Source organism: Tenrec ecaudatus, chromosome 2, assembly GCF_050624435.1.
Source record: "Tenrec ecaudatus isolate mTenEca1 chromosome 2, mTenEca1.hap1, whole genome shotgun sequence".
NCBI lineage: Eukaryota > Metazoa > Chordata > Mammalia > Afrosoricida > Tenrecidae > Tenrec > Tenrec ecaudatus.
The window spans coordinates 270,370,083-270,390,911 of record NC_134531.1 but is presented as its reverse complement, the minus strand read 5'-3'; positions in this window follow the sequence as shown (position 1 = coordinate 270,390,911).

Below are 20,829 nucleotides of genomic sequence, written 5' to 3'. Positions count from 1 at the left end.
TGACCCTTGAGTTCATTCCTCCTTTCTTCCAGAACCTTCTCTAATCCAACTGGTATCTCTACTCTCCTTGTTGGCCCTGAGGGCTTTATCTCTCCTGGATTCCCTGCACTTCGGGCTCTTATCTGTAGCAGGGCGCGTGCTCTGGTCTAATCTGATTTGCATGGTAGAACTGAGGTCATGATAGTGGGGTGAAGGGAGCACCAACGAGCTAGAGGGAAGTTATGTGTTTCATCAGTTCTATACTGCACCTAGTCTTGGTCATCTCTTCCCTATGGTTCTTCTCTAAGGGGATTTCCAATTGTTTACAGATGGGCATTGGGTCTCTACTCCATGCCTCCCCTTGCCCCCAATTCACCTTGGGTACAGTTTTATTCTGCGTTTTAGATGCCTGATACCTGATCCCATCGATACCTTGTGATCACACAGGCTGGTGTGCTTTTCCACGTGGGTTTTGTTGTTTCTCAGGAGCAGTTTTACTACTACTTTTCTCCTCCTGACAATTTCATTATAGAAAGAAAAGAAGTAAAGAAAGAATTCTTGCCTACTGAGTGGGGGATTCCATTTATACAATCTCCAGGCCATCCCATTTCTCTTAAACTCTCTTTATATTACATAGCTCAAATTAGCCATGAGGAATTTTTCATACAGAAATATTGTATAAACCAAAGCTTGGAGAGTGCATCTTATAATTTGGTTGAGCCTTTTGATTTTAGAGTTTATATTTAAAGTACATTGTGGCTACCAAGTAATTATCCAGCATATTTTTAAGTATTTCTGGGACATAAAACTCACTGTCTATTAAGAAGAATTTTCCATATTTGGCAAACTCAATCTTTAAAAAACTCCATTATGTCTACTCAGAATTTAGGATTTTATTTTACACCTATGCATCTTGTTTGTTTTTCCTTGTCAGTATACAAAACAAGTTAAGACTTCTTCCTCATGTTTAGAAATATAGTATAAATGCAATAATGTGTTTTGTATATGTCTCTCATAATACACAAAATTGTAACTATCCAGTCCTATTTCTCTTGAGCGGTTCTATAATATAATTTACTATTAAGCAAAAACTTAACTGGCTTTCCACGGACAACCTGATAGGAAGGTAAATAGTAATGAGGCTCTTCCATTAAGAGAATTGCCATAGTAAATATCTCTTTTTAAGAAACAGGAAAATACATAGAGTGTCAAAGATATGACAAAGGAGACACCAGCCTAAACCAATAAAAAATAAATTATAATAAAAAACAGCAATGAGATAATGAAGTGTAAGTACGACAGATCCATGTGTTCATTTATTGCCTTAGTTAAAATTCATCCCTCTTCTTGTCCGTTTGAAGCTGTTTGCACGGTAGGGTGTTTCACCTACTAATGATTTCACAGCTGGCACGAACATGGCATCAGTGTTTATTGGCATCCTGAACATAAGCTATTTTTAAGAAGCTCTCTTCCAGGCCTCTGAATAAATTATCTCTTAAGTGCAGTAGTGCATGGCGACACTCGAGATACAATTGGCAGTCTTGCACAGGCTCTCATTATTTCGTGTAAATGAAATCCCAAGTCATTAAACTTTTTAAAAATGAAGGCACCTTATATTAAAAATATGAGCAGTTGAAAGACCTTCGAGGTCATTCTTTCAGTCTATAATATGCATAGTAATGAGCCTGGAAATAGGTTCAATCCCACAGTGATTGTTTATTTTCCTTTGAAAGACAAAAGTTGTTTTCTGTCAGACACATCACAGAAAAAGTTCAAGCAGGGTAGGTTCATCTATTCCACTAGGGATCCTCCTGGAAAATTGGTCAAGAGAAAAGAAGTTCCAGCACAAGTAATGATGGTAAGAAATAACACACTCTGAAGTCTACCTAGTTATAAGTTTCACATCCACAAAATATATAGGATGACAGCTGAAAAGCTCTCAGTAGCTCAAACCTCCGTGTGTGTGAAGATTGTTCTTCCACATATGTAGTGAGCTGGGAGCAAGAACAAAGGAGAATCGGAGTGAACTTTTCTTTGAACCTCTGGGCTTTATCAATTACAGCCAAGGTGACATTACTTTGTTGACAATAAATTTAAACATATATACAATCTCTCTTGTGTTTACAATGATTATCATTGATGTTTCATATGAGCTTCAAAGATATTTGATGCTGCTATATTTTTAATCCATGAACAGATATTCATATCTGCCTTAAAAATATTACATTCTGTTACCTACACATGGGTTAAATGTTATCTACCACAATGTATTTTACTGTTGACTTACCAATGCAATGAATACATACAATGTCTTTATAATATGAATTATTAGAAAAAATTTAAGCATGCCATTATACACTGAACCCAATCCACATTTTAAAAATAATTATATTAGGGCTCATACAACTCTTATCACAATCCATACATACATCAATTGTGTAAAGCACATTTGTACATTTGTTGTTCTCATTCTCAAAATATTTGCTCTCCATTTAAGCCCCTGACATCATCTCCTCATTTTGCCCCTCACTCCCTCCCTCCTTCCCCCACCCTCATGAACCCTTGATAATAAATTATTATTTTGTCATATCTTAAACTGTCCAACATCTCCCACTTTTCTGTTGTCTGTCCCCCAGAGAGGAGGTATATGTAGATCCTTATAATCGGTTCCTCCTTTCTCCCCCACCCTCCCTCTACCCTTTTAAATTGGAAATGTATTTTCTTAACAATTTGTCCTCTGCTGTATCTGTATCTGTTGACCAGAAAACAAAAGTGTATAGGTCTTTACAGTATTGAATGTATCCAGAATGTCTACTCTCAGTTAAAATGCTGGTGAATGTGATGTTTTCCCAGAATAGTGAAGTTCCATCAACTCTGCACCTTTGATTTCTTCTCTACCATAATTCCTCCTAGTTTTTGATTGTGAGCTACTTAGCAAGTAGTAGTGAAATAAAGGCATGAATAAATAAACACAATTGTCTTATTCAAGTTCATGAGTCTTTCTGTGCTCAAACAACTCAGCTCGAATATTGACTGCTTCAAAACATGCACAACCTCAGCTCATCACAAGCTTTGCTCATGGCCATCATATTATCACCCATTTAATAGAAAGAGTAAATACCTAAAGAAAGCTAATGCTGATCCACTTTGTGTTGCTAGCTAATTCTAGCATTTTCTTTATGTCGATTGTGGTAAGCAGTCTCTAAGGTGCTGCTTCATGGTATGTGTGTCTGGTGTAATATCGTGTTATTGGCTGTGAATGGGTTAGTATCCACATGTAATTGAAAACATGGAAGAGTAGTGAGATAACAGCTATGAGATTGGGTTAATATTTTGTGACAAATTTGCTAGGATAAGATTTTTGGTTGTTTGGCAGTTAAGGCATAGTAGTAGTTCACGAAGAGATCTCCCTGAGGATGGGGCCTGCTTCCATTACAAGTGGACCCTATGGAAAGGTTTACCTACTTTTGCTGGGTTTGGACCACATGTCTACCTGGCTTGTCAACTTTTGGCTCTGTTGACTGAATCAAATAGCCTACTGCATTGTCTGCTAATTCTGGGAGCCATCAGCAGTTTATTATTTTATCTGCCAGCCATGGGTTCTCTCATTCACCCCTGAAGCCAAAAGTGTACCTTCTGACCTGCCAATGAAATGTTGCTCTCCCCCTGAAGCTACACCAATCAGAAGAAGACTCCTTCTTGACAGCTGATCCACAGACTTGGGATTTGTTGATCTGTATAATAATGTGAGTCATTTCCTTGATATAAACCTTTCTTGAGAGATACTTTTCACTGGTTTTGTTCTCTGGGAATGAAGTTTAAAAGAGAGAGAGAAAAGGGGAAGGTGGGAGAGGTCTTAGAGAAGCAAACGTATGAAACGAGTTTTCTAAATTGGTTCTTAAGTCTGATTGTTTTAAAGGTACTGGTTACTCTGGCAAAGGGGCCACTGCTAATTCGTGACCTGAAGCTCCACTATTAATACAGGCAATATCATCATCAAGGATTGATGAGTGCAGTGGCAGTGAATTATTTGGCTCATTAGCCAAAATCTCTAGCTCCCACCAAATGGCCTTTCCCTGCATGTGTCTGGTAATAAGGTGGGGGAAGTTATGGATAGGATTCACTTGTGAGTCTTCAGGAATAGGAATCCCTAGAGTGCCATTGAATTGTTTATAAAACGAACCAACAATTCCTCTCAGTTACCTTGCCCTTGGTCACTCCCTACCAGTCCTTCCCTCCCCTCCCTCCACTGGTTTTGAACCACTCCTTGTTCCCTTGTCCCTGGGATGGCCAACACCTTCTTCTCACATTGTTTGTCCAACCTATCTTATCTAGGTGGACCTGCAGATATATTAATATGTGCATAAAATTGGGGATGACTTTGATGCACCAAAGTGACACATAAGAACATGGTGCTGACAGCAGCGACACTGAGAAGCTAACAAACAAAAAAGCCGCTGGCATACAAAATTTAAAAGAAGAGAAAAAAAAAAGACAAAAAATAGTTCTCACTCAGTCACTAATTCACTCACTCTCTCACAAAAAAAAAAAAAAGAAAAATAATAATTCTCTTAGTAGTTCGAGATCTGTTTGTTGGCCTTTAGGGGTATTTTCTGGATGAGTCTCATGAGTGCCACATCCTGGCCCCAAAGTCCATCCTTTATAATCCCTCGGAACCTCCTTGCTCCGCTTCCCCTGCTACTCCATTGCATGCCCCCAATGTTTTTCCTCAGTGTGATGGGGTCAGCTCAGTCGCACATCCCCACTGTGTCTCTGGTGCTGTCCCGTGTAGGGCCATGGGTCAGTGCAGGATGTCGCATCTTGCTGTGGGGCCAGCTATATGGTACTCCATGTGCATTGGGCCCTCCAAGCCGGGCTGTTGTCCTCTGAGCTTGGTGGGCTCAGGTGTGCTCTGCTCCGTTCTGCCTCCTTCCTTTGCTTCAGCTTCCTTCTGGGTGTGGTGGGTCAGTTCCTTTCCCACACCAGACCATATATTTTCATTTTCTGTGGTACTCTCTTCCATGGTGGGGGTCAGGCTAATTCTGGTTAGGGCTGGTGTATGGTCCAGTCTCTTTGTGGCCCTCCTGGTTTGGCATGTCATGGTGGGGTCTGTATGCACGTTCCAGTTCTGTGGGGACACAACCAATACTCTCTCCCTGGGTGGGTTAGTGCCCTGTTCCCCTCATACCATCAGCTCAGTTTCTCTCCACCCCGCCACCTGTCCCCCTTCGCCTTCTATATGTTGGACTCTCATGTACCTTTCTGGGTGTGGCCTGCCTTCCCTCCAACTATTACTGAAACCAGAATGAAGGCTGAGCACAGTAGTGGGACAGGAGAAAATCATAAAGAAATAGAGGAAAGGAGTTGGAGACAAAGGGCATACATAGAGGCCTAAATATAGACATGTACATATGTAAATATATTTACGATTATGGGGGGAACAGACCTATGTGCATACATTTATAGGTTCAGAAGTAGGGTAGCAGGTGGACATTGGGCCTCCTTGTGCACATTCCCTTAATACAAGAGCACCTTGCTCAGCTAAATGGTCATTTCATGATAGCCACCTCCCTGACATGATTGCTAAAGACAGACGTGTGCATAAACAAATGTGGTGAAGAAAGCTGATGGTGCCCTGCTATCAAAAGATATCGTGTCTGGGGTCTTAAAGGCCTGAAGGCACATAAGCGGCCATCTAGCTCAGAAGCAACAAAGTCCAGAGAAGCACACAAGCCTGTGTGAACACGAAGTGTTAAAGGGATCAGGTAGCAGACACCAAAGAACAAAAACCATCATTGTGTGGTCACCTTCCCCTCATAAATGCTAAAGATGAATGTGTGCATAAGTAAGTGTGGTGAAGAAGGCTGGTGGTGTCCAGCTATCAAGAGATCTAGCATCTGGGGTCTTAAAGGCTTGAAAGTAAACAAGCGGCGATCTAGCCCAGAAGCAACAAAGCCCACATGGAAGCAGCACACCACACCACGTATGATCATGAAGGGCCGAGGGGACCAGGCTTCAAGCACCAAAGGCAGAGGGGGAAAAAAATCACATCATTGTGAATGAGGGGAGCGCATAATGGGGACCCAATGCCAATCTGTAGACAACTAGACATCCTTTGCTGGGGGTAGTGGGGAAGACATGAGTCACTCAGGGTTCTGTGTAGCAACAATGAAACTAAAAACCTTCCTCTAGTTCTTAAACACTTACACCACCACCACCACCACCACCACCCCCCGCCAACTATCATGATCCCAATTCTACCTTGCAAACCTGGTTAGACCAGAGCATGCACGGTAGTACAGATGGAAACTGGAAACAGGGAATCTAGGATAGATGAACCCCTCAGGACAAGTGGTGAGAGTGGCGTTACTGGGAGGGAAGGTGGGGTAGAAAGGGTGAACTGATGGCAAGGATCTACATATAACTTCCTCCCTGGGGGATGGGCAACAGAAAAGTGGGTGAAAGGAGACACCGGACAGTGTAAGATAAGATAAAATAATAATTCATATATTATTAAGTGTTCATAAGGAAGGGGGAGCAGGGAGGGAGGGGGAGGGGAAAAAAGGAAAATGAGGAGCTGATTCCAGGAACCCAAGAGGAAAGCGAAGTTTGAGAATGATGAGGGTAACAAATGTATAAGTGTGCTTTACACAACTGATGAATGTATGGATTGTGATGAGTTGTATGTGCCCCAATAAAATGATTTTTTTTAAATGAGCCCACGGAGAAGCAAGAGAAGGATTACCTTACCAGCAAGGGCCAGGTGTACAGCTTGGCTTCTGAATCCAAGATTCCTGCCCAGTGAACATTCTGGATGCAGATGACCATCAAAGGATGAGGAGGAGCAGCAGAACCAGGAGCCAGAGCATGGAATAGACTGGTGGACTTCCCAACCCATGAAGCAAGTTAAGTGAGTGCTTTTGTGAAAAAGGCTGGCTTGTAGCTTGAGGTGCCTCTGGTCACTCAATTGTGGAAGGTGGATTTGCTGATTCACAGTGGTGGAGTTGAGTGTCTTTGAACTGAGGCTTACTGGAATGGGGTGCCTCTGGACCCTTAAGTCTGGGAGCTAGGTTTGCTGACCCATGACACTTGAGCTGAATGTCTGTGGGCTGAGGCTTATAGCAGAGTGGTAAGTCCCTTTGGGAATTTTCAGTAGACATGAAACTTTGTAACATGTACAGACAAATAGTTACGCCGAGCATTTCTCAGTGGCATTCCAACTTAACATCCTTAATAAACCCTTTAATAATGAATTTTGGCTGCAAGTTTTTGTGTAATCATTCCAGTGGATATTAGAAACCAAAATAAGTAAAATAGACAATAGTAAGGCAATTCAGTGTTAAGTAAGGCTCTGTGTGATTATGTGTTTGATCATTGTCGTCAAAATGGAAATTAGGCTACTTGGTCTTGTTTATAATAAATATGGTAATAAAGGAAGGAGATGAGCTCCAGGCTTTGGTATACTGCTAACGTGCCACATAAAATACCTCAAAGTTTTCACTTTGCCTGAAAGAAAATATTCTTCCTTAGAGTAAGAGAAATGATATTACCAAAAGTTGAACTCAACATTTGACTGTAAGATACAATGTCAACTGTGTAATGTTAAGTGGGGACATTAATTAGAAATAAGCGGACCAGTGAAATTTGGGACAAAGATAATCAGGAAGATGAAACCTTTGGGTCCTAAATTCTATTGAATGACTTCAGCCAACAACTCCACTCCCATCAGAAGAAATGACCAAATCTTTGTTCCTTCTATCATTCACATTTGATTATTGGATAAACCCAACTGTCCTTGCTTATATAATATATTGGGGTATTATCTGAAGTATTGCTTCAGATAATTATAAGACATTGCTTAGCATTCCCAGGAATAACACCCCAACCCCACTTCCACACACTTCCATTACTGTTTCTACAACTAAAACAGCAATCCCTCAAAGTGAAGTACAAATTGTGGTCCAGGAAGAGGTATACACCTCTCCAAAGAAATTATTTGATATTTCTAATATTTACAAACAGATAGATGAATACTATGTATGGGAATAGCTATTAAGAATATGAGATATTGGTGTAAGGAAGATGAAGTTGAATCAGTATGAATTGATCGATGTGGGCAAACTAAGCACACATTCTTCATTCAATGTTTCAGCTCAAGATGCTAGTAAAGGATCTAACAGTTAAAAGAGTAAGCTGAAGCACCAGACCTGTCCTTGTCTACTGAAGGAGAAGGTTAGAGGTGATTTAGAAGTGATAAACCTATAGACCCTAATAGTCTGGGTAATTTAGAGAAACAAATCCACAGAAACTCATGTATAAGAGAGAGTTTTATATAAAGGTTAAGTGCCTATCAAGAAAACATCCCAACCCAGTGATGCCCAAACCCACACGTCCAATATTAAACCATATGTCCAACACCAATCCACAAAGTCCTCCTCCATCTCACAAAACACACACAATGATGCTGAGTGCAGGAGGAAAGCCGAGTCAGTGAGTATGTAAGCATCTCAGCGCTGGCAGGGGTCTCCACATGACTGCTCCAGCAACCACAGCTGCATCAGGGTAGGTCCATGTGGCTTCTCTTTGGGGATGTCTTGCAGGAAGTGAGCCTTGCCAACTGAAGCAGGGAACTGGCTAAGGCAGCTGCACCCTGGTCTAACCATCACAGAGCGAGACCTGAGAACTCAAAAGGTGAGGCTCACTGAGCCATTTATACCTCTGTCCTTCAATTAACCCCACATGTGTTTATCAGTCAGGTTGGCACTATAAACTAACTACCTCAGACTCACACAGAAATTGCTCCGAGACACACCTTTAGCCTCCAGCCACAAAGGTGAAGAAACTAAAAAGAGTGAGGGTAGCTTGAGATTCCTTGAAGATTATAGTGACTGGGATTTTACATAAGTCAGATTGGACAGAACTGCTCTAGTTTAATTAGGAGGTCTGACTACCATGGAGCTGATAAGACCCCATAGTCACAGAGGACAAATAGCACCCGTTAAAGCATAAATACGGGTTGGTGTAGCTATTGTAATGACTAGACTAGATGCTTACGCTGGATATCAATTTGTCTTCCCTGCACATAAGCTTCTACCAAAATTATCATGCATGAGTTAATAGAATGCCTTATCGACTGGCTTGGTAGCCAGCACAGCATTGTCTCAGACTCACTGAACCACAATAAAGTGTAGTAATAGACTCATGCTCGTGGAAATCATTTTTGGTTTTTCTCATCTTCATGACATTTAGCATATTTGAGTCCATTTTGTGCCTATTGTGTCAATACATATGAAATTCTCAATGTCATATATTGTTATCCAATAATGTAATTTAATCTTATATTGAAAAAAGTGCATATATATTTTATCTTCTTTTAAAATAATTTTATTAGGGGCTCATACAACTCTTATCACAATCCATACATACATCAATTGTGTAAAGCACATTTGTACATTCATTGTCCTCATCGTTCTCAAAACATTTGTTCTTCACATAGCCTCTGGCATCAGCTCCTCATTTCCCCCTCCCTCCCTGTTGCCCACTCCCTCATGAACCCTTGATAATTTATAAATTATTATTTTGTCACATCTTGCACTGTCCGACATCTCCCTTCACCCACTTTTCTGTTGTCCATCCCCCAGGGAGGAGGTTATACGTAGATCCTTGTAATCGGTTCCCCCTTTCCACCCCACCCTCCCTTCATCCTCCCGGTATCGCCACTCGCACCACTGATCCTTGAACTAACTACAAGTTTTTCTTTCTTGTTTTTTTTTTTTGTTGTCATTAGTATGTTGTTGTTGTTGTATATTGTTGCTTGGTTTTGCTCTGTCTTGTTTTTGTGCGTGTTAATATCTCCACAGGTCCGTCTAAATAAGATAGGCTGGATGAACAATCTGGAGGAGAAAACAACGGGACCTAGAGTTCCGGGGGACATGGGAGAAGGGGAGGTTGGGGGAAAGGTAGTGGTGCTATTTTCTTTATTTAAAGTTATTTTCACTTTTTTCCCCAAATTAAACAAGTTCTACATGTTTAATTCAATTCAGTGCCATTGATTATATTCTTCATGATATGCAACCCTTATGGATATCCTTTTCCAAATTGTTCCATCAGCATTAACATAAACTCCTTGCCCCCTGAGTAAAACCCTTCCCCCTTCATTCATGGTAATGGTTGGTCACATTTGGTTTCTTCTTTCTCTCTCTTTTTCTTTCTTTCTTTCTTTTCTCTCTCTCTCTTCCTTCCTTCCTTCCTTCCTTCCTTCCTATCTTATTAGTTTTCTTGATAAAATATTCACATATCATACATCTCTATAGTTAAATCACTTTTTAAAGAGCTGTATATACATCATCACAATCAGTTCTAATACTCTCTCTTCTCCCCTACATTCTTTGTTTGCTCCCCAAATACCCTGACCCTCTGCACCCCTGTCCCCAATAGCTTTTGCATCAGTTGTTGTCTCTATGCCTCCACTCCTTCTGTGTTTCACTCACTTGGAAATACAACACAAACAATAAAAATTAAAAACAAAACAGCAATAAGAAAATAATATAAACCTAAAAATAAAGAATGGGACAGAAAAGACTATCATCAATATTTTAAAAGCCATAGCAAATTCAGATTGGGTCAAGAGGGAGATCAACTGACTATAATAAATGAACTTTTGTCTTGAAGCATAGTGTAGCATGGGTAACAGTCTTCAGGTTGGGTACTCCTTTGTGGACATATCTGCACGTGGACAGACCCACCTGGAGATGGACAAAGGAGCAGTGTCTCGGTTCATAAGACCATCAGAATATGTGTTTCCAATAGTCTTAGGTGACCCCTGTGAAAGAGTCGTTTGACCCCCAAAGGGGTCGCAACCCACAGGTTGAAAACCAATGGTCTAGAGCCTTGTGATCACAACACTCACAGTGATGTGACCTCAATCTGGCAATAATCATCAAGGAAAGCACATAAAGGAGACTGTCCCTGCTCTGGTTGCTCAGGGAGATGGAGGTAATCCATTTTTCAAAGAACTCTGCCTGAAGGCAAGCTTTTTTACATCCCTGCAAATGGGTGTGGGGCTTTCATTGTGATCCATACCCTTCTGCAGACCTTGTACTCAGCCAGAAGTACTGATACATTGGTGGCCCACTGCATACTGTACCTGTAGGCTGTAAGCTGGTATGGACTCCATGGCAGTGAAGCTTGTTGGGTTTTGGGAACCTGTGACATTATGTCCTCATACCTGGAGTTCTTATGTCCAAACAGAAGCTCCTTCAGTGAACCCACTGAACAGCAAGTGCTCTCCATCCACTTTGGAGTCCTTTTGCCTCCGGGTGGTGTGATTGGTTCTGATTCCCAAGAGAAAATTGGATTGATATTATATAATGTAAATAAAGAATATGTCTGAAATCTATGCAATTCCTTGGGATATCTTTTAACTCTACCATGACCTGTGGTAAACTACATCAACCCAATTTGGACATGACAACTATCCAGGCCATCGGTAATGAGAGTTTGGATCAGTCTACAAGGCAAAGACACATGGCCCATTGAAGGGCTTTTGGAGGGCAAAGGAAGTACAGAATGGGTGGTAGAGGAAAGTAGTTCAAAGTGCTACCTATAAGCACATTACCAGTTGAAAAAAACAAGGACTGACTGCTGGGAGAATCTCTTCCTTGTGCATATACATAAGATGTTTTTGTAATGATCCCTTAGAAAATACATAAATGTTGTTATAGTGTTTTCATTTGTATCATATTAAGAAAAGTATGATTTTTAAGAGTCTTTTTGTGGAGTTGATGTATAGTTTTAAGGACATGTGTTCAGGTACCCTGTTGACAGAGGTAGTCTGTGTTAGTTAAAGTTTTGTGTCAATATGGCTAGGATAGAATTTGCAGAGGTTTTATAGTTAAAGCTGTGTAACATGAAGAAGAAAACAAGTTAGTTTTGCCAGGGTACAATATAAATGGGCCTTGGAAAAATTTGCTTGTTTTTTATGTCTTTGGATTCCATGTATATCTTGTTGAATGTAGGTATTTCGGTTGTGAGCAGGAGGCCTGTCATATTTACGAGCCATCATGGGAGCCATCAGCAGCTTGACATTGAATCTTCTTGAATTCATTCATCTTTACAGACAAAGGCTTGCTTCCTTACCTGCCTCAACCCTAAAACTCAAACTCATCACCATTAAGCTAATGCCGACTCATAGTGGCCACCCCTGGGTTTCTGAGACTCTAATTGTTTACATCAGTGGAAAGCCCAATCTTTCTCCTGTGGACAGATGACATCCCAATGCATCACTACTACATCACCAGGGCTTCTCTGACATTCCTAATGTGGTTTATCATCCCCTGGAGCTATGTGAGACAGGAGGAGCTTCCAGTGACCAGGAAGTTAAACCTAGCTCGACAACTGTGTGAGAACATTCTCTGATGTAAATCTCTTCCTATTGCCCACAGCCTCACAACTAGACCAAGAGTTCATCAGGATAAATGGAGAAAACAATGAAACGGTCAAGGACTTCATCTTGCTTGAACCCACAAACAATTCTCAAAGAAGCACCAATTGAGAGCTCAAATGGCACCTTGACTAGGTAAAAATGCTATGCGAGACATTTTTGCATAGCAGAGTTGTTGTAAAGAATGATGCTATTTAAAAAAAAGAATGATGCTATTTTGAAGATTATGGTGAGTCCAAACCAAGACATAGTATTTTCAATTACTTCATATTCATGTGAAAGTGAGACATATAATATTGAAGACTGAAGAATAATTAATAATTTTGAATTATGGTACTGGTGAAGAATATTTAAAGTATCATGGACTATCAAAAGGACAAACAAATCTGTCTTGGGAAAAGTGCAGCCAGGATGCTAGGTAGAGGGAACGATAGTGAGACTGTCTCACATGTTCTGGACATGTCAAGAGAGATAAGTACCTGGAGTCCTGTTCAATAAAGCAGACCTAACCATAAACCAAAACATCCAACCCACTGCCATTGTGTAAAATCCAACTCATAGTAACTAATGACCACTTAAAATTTTAATTGAAGTTTCTGACTTCTCAATCATAATTCCATCTTACATTGAATTTCAACAAATGTCATTGTTGTTGATTTTACATAACTGTCACTGATTTTATATAAGCTGTTACTAAAAAAATCAATAAATAAAACAAACAAACAAACACAAGTATTTGGACTTCAAGACATTTAAATGAAAACAGAAAAGTACAAAAGATTCCATATTAGACTTTGGAAAATGACATTGGACTAGCCACTGATGCTTGAATAAGTGTTTAAAATTAGACTTTCTGACTACCTTGCAATAAAATTATTTCTAATCTTCAAGAATTTTGACAAAGATATTTGTATCTGGCGAAGAATTGTAAAGAGAGTGGAAGGAAGTTAGCAGACACCAGAAGTTCTTGTGTTACACAGCCTTTAAGATGATTTCCATTACCTGGTAATGATGCTCTCCCCTTAGCTGCTGGGGGAACTGTGACTGCTTCTTGAAGTACAGCAAGAGTGTAATGCTTTCCCTGTAGGTATTGGAGGAAAAGTTACTTGCTTAGAATATAGCAAGGATATGATTAGATTACGTAGGGTTATTTATCTTCCTAGAAAACTCACTTTATTGCTTTTTTCATGTATCGCACACTTTGAATACATGGTCATGTTTGAAAGCCTATGTGCAAAGAAAATGAGAACAATCTCCAGCCAAGCATCGGGTAGAAATGAAGGCCTTCAATCCAGAAGGCCTTCAATCCAGAAGGCCTTCAATCCAGAAGGCCTCCAATCCAGAAGGCCTAGGGGAAATGCATTCTGCCAGTAACCACATAAACTTAGAAGCAGCTCCTTTCCCTGTCCTGGCCAATACCTCAATTTATACCTTGTGAAAGACCTCGAAGCACAGGACTCCATGAAGCCATGCCCAGACTCAAATTCCAACCCATAGCAACCATGAGGTAATAAATGTATTCTTGCAGGTACCCCTGGCAATAATATATAGTGTGGTCAATTTGATGATGAAATCCTTTGGGAATCGGTCAAGCAGCAGTGGGGAGAATCGATCTTCTTAATCTGACCACAGCTTTGATATGATTGAAGGAAGTTTCATTCAGGGTGTGGCTCACTCTTAACATAAATTGAGAGTGTGTGAAGCTATCTCTCTTTGACTGCTGGATCTCTAGCTGTGCCTGGTTCAGTGCCCTGCTGTTATATATCCAGCAGGTCTCAGATTCATTCAGCTCAGCATCCACTAGCCGTCACTCTTCCTGTTCTATCTTTCTACTTCCTGTCCATCAGCCCCTGCAGCTATGGGAATCAGGAGAAACCTCCAGCTTCTATCTGACCCAAGGACTTGAACCAGACTGGATTTACCTGCTTCTACAGCTTGTGAGTCATTTCTTGAGATAAATCTCTTCCTATATACATGCACAATGTTTGAAGCTATGCATTAGAAGAATGAGGCATCAGGATGGAGGAAGGTTTATGAACAACCTGTGACATGTCGAGCACACCACCTTATTTGCTGACAGTGGGGAGGACTGAAGTACCTGCTGATGAAGATCAGGATTCCAGACCTTAATATGAAATATAACTCAATGTAGAGAAGACCAAAAACCTTAGAGTGGGTTAATAGGTAACATCATGATAAATGGAGAAGCGTTTGAAGTTGTCAAGGACTTTGCCTTGCTTGGATCCACAATTGATGCTCATAGGTTAGCAGTCAAGTGATCAAAAGACATGCTTCATTAATTCAATCTGCTGCACCGATGCCTCTTTAAAGTATTGAGAAGCATGGGTGTTACCTTGAGGACCAAGGTGTACCTGATACCTTGATATTTTCCATCGCCTCGAGTGCATTCCATGATATTTTCTATTGCCTCAGATGCATATGAAAGACCTAAGAAAAGCCAATGCCTTTGAATTGTGGTGCTGGAGAGAAATAGTGAAATGTCCAAGGATGGCTAAAAGGACAAACCCATCTGTCTTGGAAGAAATGAGTTCAGAGTTCTCCTTAGAGCAACAGCGGCAAAACTTCTCCTTACTCCATTGGACATGTTGTCAGGAGAGACCAGGCCCTGGAGAAGGGCATCATGCGTGGCAAAGTGAAGGGACGTTAAAGAGAGGAAGGCCCTTACGAAGGTGCGTTGGCACTGTGGCTGCATCATGGGCGCCGGTGTAAGAATGGTTGTGAGCACAGCACAAGACCATGCTTCTGGTTTTCCTAGGGTCGCTATGCATCAGAGCAGCCCTGGCAGCACCTAGAAATGACACGAACATACACACATCCAAGCACCACAGGTGTTGCTTCTCTGAAACCCGGCCTAGCACACTGTTAGAGAATCAATGGTTTCAATTCTTCACTATTGATGGAGACTGTTTAAAGTTCTACTTGCAAAGGTAATAAAAGCATTCCTGGATGATAGGAGGAAATTATTTAGTGTTCTCAGTCAAAATTATCATTGCCATCCAGTCAATTCTGACTCATAGCGACCCAAGTGGACAGACTGCAACTGCACCCGGATGTCTGAGACCGCACATCTTTATGAGAGGACACAGCTTTGCTGTCATGTACGGCTCTATGTGTAGCTTTATGCCACCAGGGCTCCCTAGTTAGTGCTAGTGTGTATTTAATTTTTAAAGTAACCTTAATAATTACATGTTTACTAGATTGTTTTGCCCTTCTTTTAGTTCCAAACTGTCAGGAGTAGTTCGGTAGAACAGCAGTCAATGTGGGTTGGCAGGGGTGGGGGTGGGGGAGCGAACAGAAATGGCTATTGATTCAGAAATAAGGCTATTATTCTTAATATTCCGTTGCAGCACATACAGCTTCTGCATAATTTCATAACCAAAAGTGTTAACTTTTAGAGTTACCAGTGCTATTCAACTTACTATGCCTTAATGTTCATGCCATAAATATGAAATAAGAAAATAAAATATACTTTTTGGACATTATTCTCCTATCTAAACCATTTTTTTCCATCATGCATGAATTCATAAATTGGATTACTAGATGAAGGACCTAAAAGAATGACTGCTGAACAGTAGGAATGAAGATTTTGTCTAATATTTAAAAACATAAAGCATTCTCATAACTGTATTCACTTTGAAAAGTTGGTGGATTTCAGCTAAGTTAAATAAGTAATTTAAAACTAACAGTCAAACATCCAATAATAAATATTCATATTTTGACATGTAACCTTTTAACATTTTATATGTATAGATATTGTTTCGGTCTCCCAATGTACACAATAACTACACACAAATTCATGTTATACAAAAATGTGATTGGGATGTACACTAATTTTGAGATTAGATCTAGTAACAACTTGCAACCCATTGCCTAGCATTTGTATATGTGATTGTTCTTTCTATATTAAATGTATTGATAGTTTTTCTATCAGTTATTTCCCACATATTCTCCTCTTGTCATTTTTGTATTTTACATACTATAAAAAGTTTATAAATTGAAATGGCTAGGAATTTGCTATTATGTTTATATATGAGACCACACTATACAAAGCATCCCCTTTTCAAGAATTATATACATAGTTGTCCCTGTATATTTGAAATGTTATGATTTCACACATTATGCCTAAGCATTAGTGTTTCTGGAATTTTTCTCACTTATTATTGAAAAAGAAGTACCAATTCATCTTTATTAAAAATGCTCATATATTTCCTCCCTCATTCACTTAGATGGAGAAACGTGGGGCTTTCTGCTCCCATCTTTCCAGTTACTGTCTTGGAATGTCACAGGGCAGTTGTCCTGCCCTATAGAGTGGCATCTCTTCAATTCATATGCAGGGCAAGTCGCATAGGAAGAAATATGGCCGGCTTCCGAATTCATAGACTTATCGCATCATCTATTCTTATGCTTATGTCTTAATATACCTATACTTTGGTAAATGTTTGGATGACTATGTAACATATAACACGATTAACAAAATATTATGGGCAGCTAATTCACATCATACAGTTTAATAGTTCAATTATATTAAGAAAAGCAGCACTATCACCACCATAATCAATTTACACCATTTTCTTCTTTCTTGTACTCATTGCAATGAGCTCCCCATTTTCATCAAGCGCCCCTGCAATACCCCTAAGAACCAATTAATCAGTTATTGTCTATAGATTTATCTATCCTGGATTCCATTATACAGAACACCATACAACAGAAAACAAAAGAACCCCAACAACAACAACAAAATAAATCAGACAAAAACCTCAATCAAAAGAAAGTAGAACATATCAAAAACCAGGCCAATTTAAAAATGACTGGGAGAGGAGATCAAAGGAAAAGGTGTTACATTTTGACATAACTGCATCTTCAATGATCCATTTTCTAGTGCATGACAGCAAGGCTATTTCACCTCCCTAGACTGCAGTCAGAGGGCTCAGCAGCGGCTTACTCCAGAGTCTTATTTCCCTTTACTGTTATTATTGAAAAACGGAAGCAACTTTAAAATGGATCAAAAGAAAGATGAAAAGATATTACATTTTAGCCTAATACACCTGCCATACTCGACTTCACAATGCTCTTGCTGATAACCCGCTACTGTTGTCCAAGGGGGGTCCCCAGAGACTTACCCATCTGTGGACCCTGCATCCGAATGGCAGGCTTCCACGACAGCCTCCTGCATGCGAGGTGTTGGCAATGTTTGCTCTGAGGTGATTGTCTCCTTTGGATTTGGGTTACAGTTTTTACAATCCTTCAATTACACAGGCTGCTGTGCTTTTTCCAGGTGGACTTAGTTGATGCCTGACTTAGATGGCTACTTGTGAGGGGAAATAGAAATGAGTAGGGAAAAAAATCCTTTCTCATCTTTCATGCGTCTGAGTTTGTACATGTGTTTACATGTATTCACATTTATACACACATATCTATGTAATTATGTATTTTACTAAATCTGTTATACTAAAACTCAAAACTGCATTATAATTTTTTCCTAACATTACATTACATTACATAGGTTCCAAAAGGTGTTTATTTATATATTTTATTTGAGGTTATGGTTATAATTTATCCCCTTTGTAGACAGAAAAAGGAGATTCAAAATAATTTTAAGGCTATTTCTCTAATAAGCTAAAGTGAATAAATAAGATCCTTGAACAAAAATTGTGCTTCCTCTGCATATTATATAACCTTATTTAAAATGGATTAAGTATTTATTGAACTAGAAATGAATGACTAGGTATTAGGTCTCACAAAGAGAGCTTTTAAAATCCAGAAAGATATACCATAGTAGTTAAAGGCAAAGAGCAAGAAATATTATCTTTATACATTTTTCTTCTATCTCAGGATTAACACTCATCAGACGCATTGGAAGGTACAATGGTTTGTATGTGTGGTTAGGTGTCATTGAATTGGTTCCAACTAATAAGGACACCATGTAGCACAGAACAAAACACTCCCCTGTCCTGGACCATCTCCCAATTGTTCCTATGCTTGAGCCTACTCATGCAGCTGTTATGTCAGTCCATATCATTGTAGGCCTTCCTCTTTTTTTTTCTGCCTCTCCACTTGACCACGTATGATGTCATTCTCAGGGCTTGGTCTCTCCTGATAACACTTCCAAACTGTGTGTCACACAGTATCTCCATTGTTGCCTTTAAGGAGCATTTTGGCTGTACTTATTCCAAGACAGATCTATTTCTTCTTTTGGAAGTCCATGGTACTGTTAATATATTTCACCCTCACCATAATTCAAATTAATCAGTTCTCCTTTGGTCTCCTTATTGAATGTCCAACTTTCACATACATAGGAGGCAATGAAAATCATGACTGGGGTCAGGTGCGCCTTAGTCCTCAAAGTAACCTTCATCATTTTCAACACTTTAATGAGGTCTTATGCAGCATATTTACAAAAATAAATATATATTTGTTGTCATTGTTCGGCATCTTTGAGTCAGTTCCAATTTATAATGATGCTGTGCACAACAGAATGAAACACTGCACGTCCTACACCATCTTCACAATCGTTCTTATGCCTGAGCACATTGTTGCAGCCACGGTGGCAATCCCTCTCATTGAGGGCCTTCGTAATTTTGTGTTACCCCTCCACTTTACCAAGCATGATGTCCTTCTCCAGGGACTGGTCTCGCCTTACAACATGTCCAAAGTATTCATAACATATAAATATGAGCTACTAGTTGATTTCTTTTGGAAAAAATATATCTAGTGTCACATCTATAGAGACCATAGTCAAATGTGTGGACACTGTAAACCAGGGGTCCTCAAACTTTTTAAACAGGGGGCCAGTTCACTATCCCTCAGACCCATTGGAGGGCCAGATTATAGTTTAAAAAAAACTATGAGCAAATTCCTATGCACACTGCACATATCTTATTTTTAAGTAAAAACACAAATGGGGCAAAAACACCTGGTGGGCTGGATAAATGTCCTCGGTGGGCCGCACGTGGCCCGCGGGCCGTAGTTTAAGAACATCTGCTTAAACCATTACTTATTGTTTGTTGTTGTGGGCTGCTATCTAGTTGTTCTCTGACCCATGGAACCAACTGAACGTAATGTTTGCAAGTCCTGTTCCACCCTAATGAATCGTTTGGGATCAAACCAGTGTGACCTACATGGTTTTGCTAACTGGATTTCAAAAGAATAGGATCAAGCCTTACTTCCTTGTTCAACCTGGTTGGAAGCTCCTCTGAAATCTGTTCACCTCCACAGCCATGTAAAAGTTCCCGCTAGTGAACAAATAGTGATTGTGCGCTGGCCAGTAGTAATTGAACACAGGTCTCTTACAGAGAACCACCACCATTGCCCTCATCATTCACTGAGAGCATAAGAAATATTGAGAACCTAGTGCTGTGCGACTGCTACCTGAAAGGCCTGAGCTCTAAACCACCAGCTGCTCCCTGGGAGAATGAGGCGGTTTCCTGCTCTCCAAGGGCAATTCCAGGCTGCCCCGGAAGTTCACCAGGATGAGAAATCAGCTTGAGTACGCTGAGTTTTGGCTTTGAGACAAATTTATGGTAATTTCAGTTCTATCAGTGGTTGAATTCATAGTCATCTAGAGTATATTATTAGAACAATGCATTTGAAATCTAAGTTTAATGCACAAGTAAATATATTTGCTTAAAGTTCATATATTTGATTATTTGTATTGGTTGAATATCACTTTAAATTGTCTAGGAAACTTCTGAAGTAATTCAAGTCATAACTCTCTGCTAGTATTCACATCCTTTTTTAATATCCTCTACTCGGTTATAGGTTTATCCCAGTGATGTGTATGTAACAAGCAAAATACGATACAGAAAGTAGTGGTGTATCATTTCCAAGATTAGTTTACAGGAAATTGACTTTTCTCTTTCACTCCCCCATATAATCTTCTGCACGAAACAAACTTGCACGTTGTAAACTTCCCTATAGAAAACACGACATGGCAAATTAGGAGCTATCAAGCAGCCAGTAGGGAACTGGAATGCCAGTCCAGCACAACAGGAGCAACTGGATTTTGGAAGGACAAGGATGAGCTTCAAGGCAGACTTTTCTCTCGTGAGCCCCTCTCTTGACTGCATCTCTAAATGACAACTCTGTCATAGGATGGGAGAGATCTGAAGCCCAAGCGCTTACTAAGCCGCCTCCACATTCCTAACCCACAGAAACTGAAAACAGATGCTATTAAATAAGTAAGTTTTGAGATGATATCACCATGGAGCAGTAGAATGGCAGGGGAATAAACATGATTAGCAATAAGGATATATAGCAACAAATAAAATTTCATTTTGGATAAACCTAAAAACCTTATTCAGTAATTCCAGGGGGAAACACCTTGTCCAAATTGTACATAAAATATGGTGGCTAGCTGATTGACTTTTCTATAAAAATAACTAACTTTC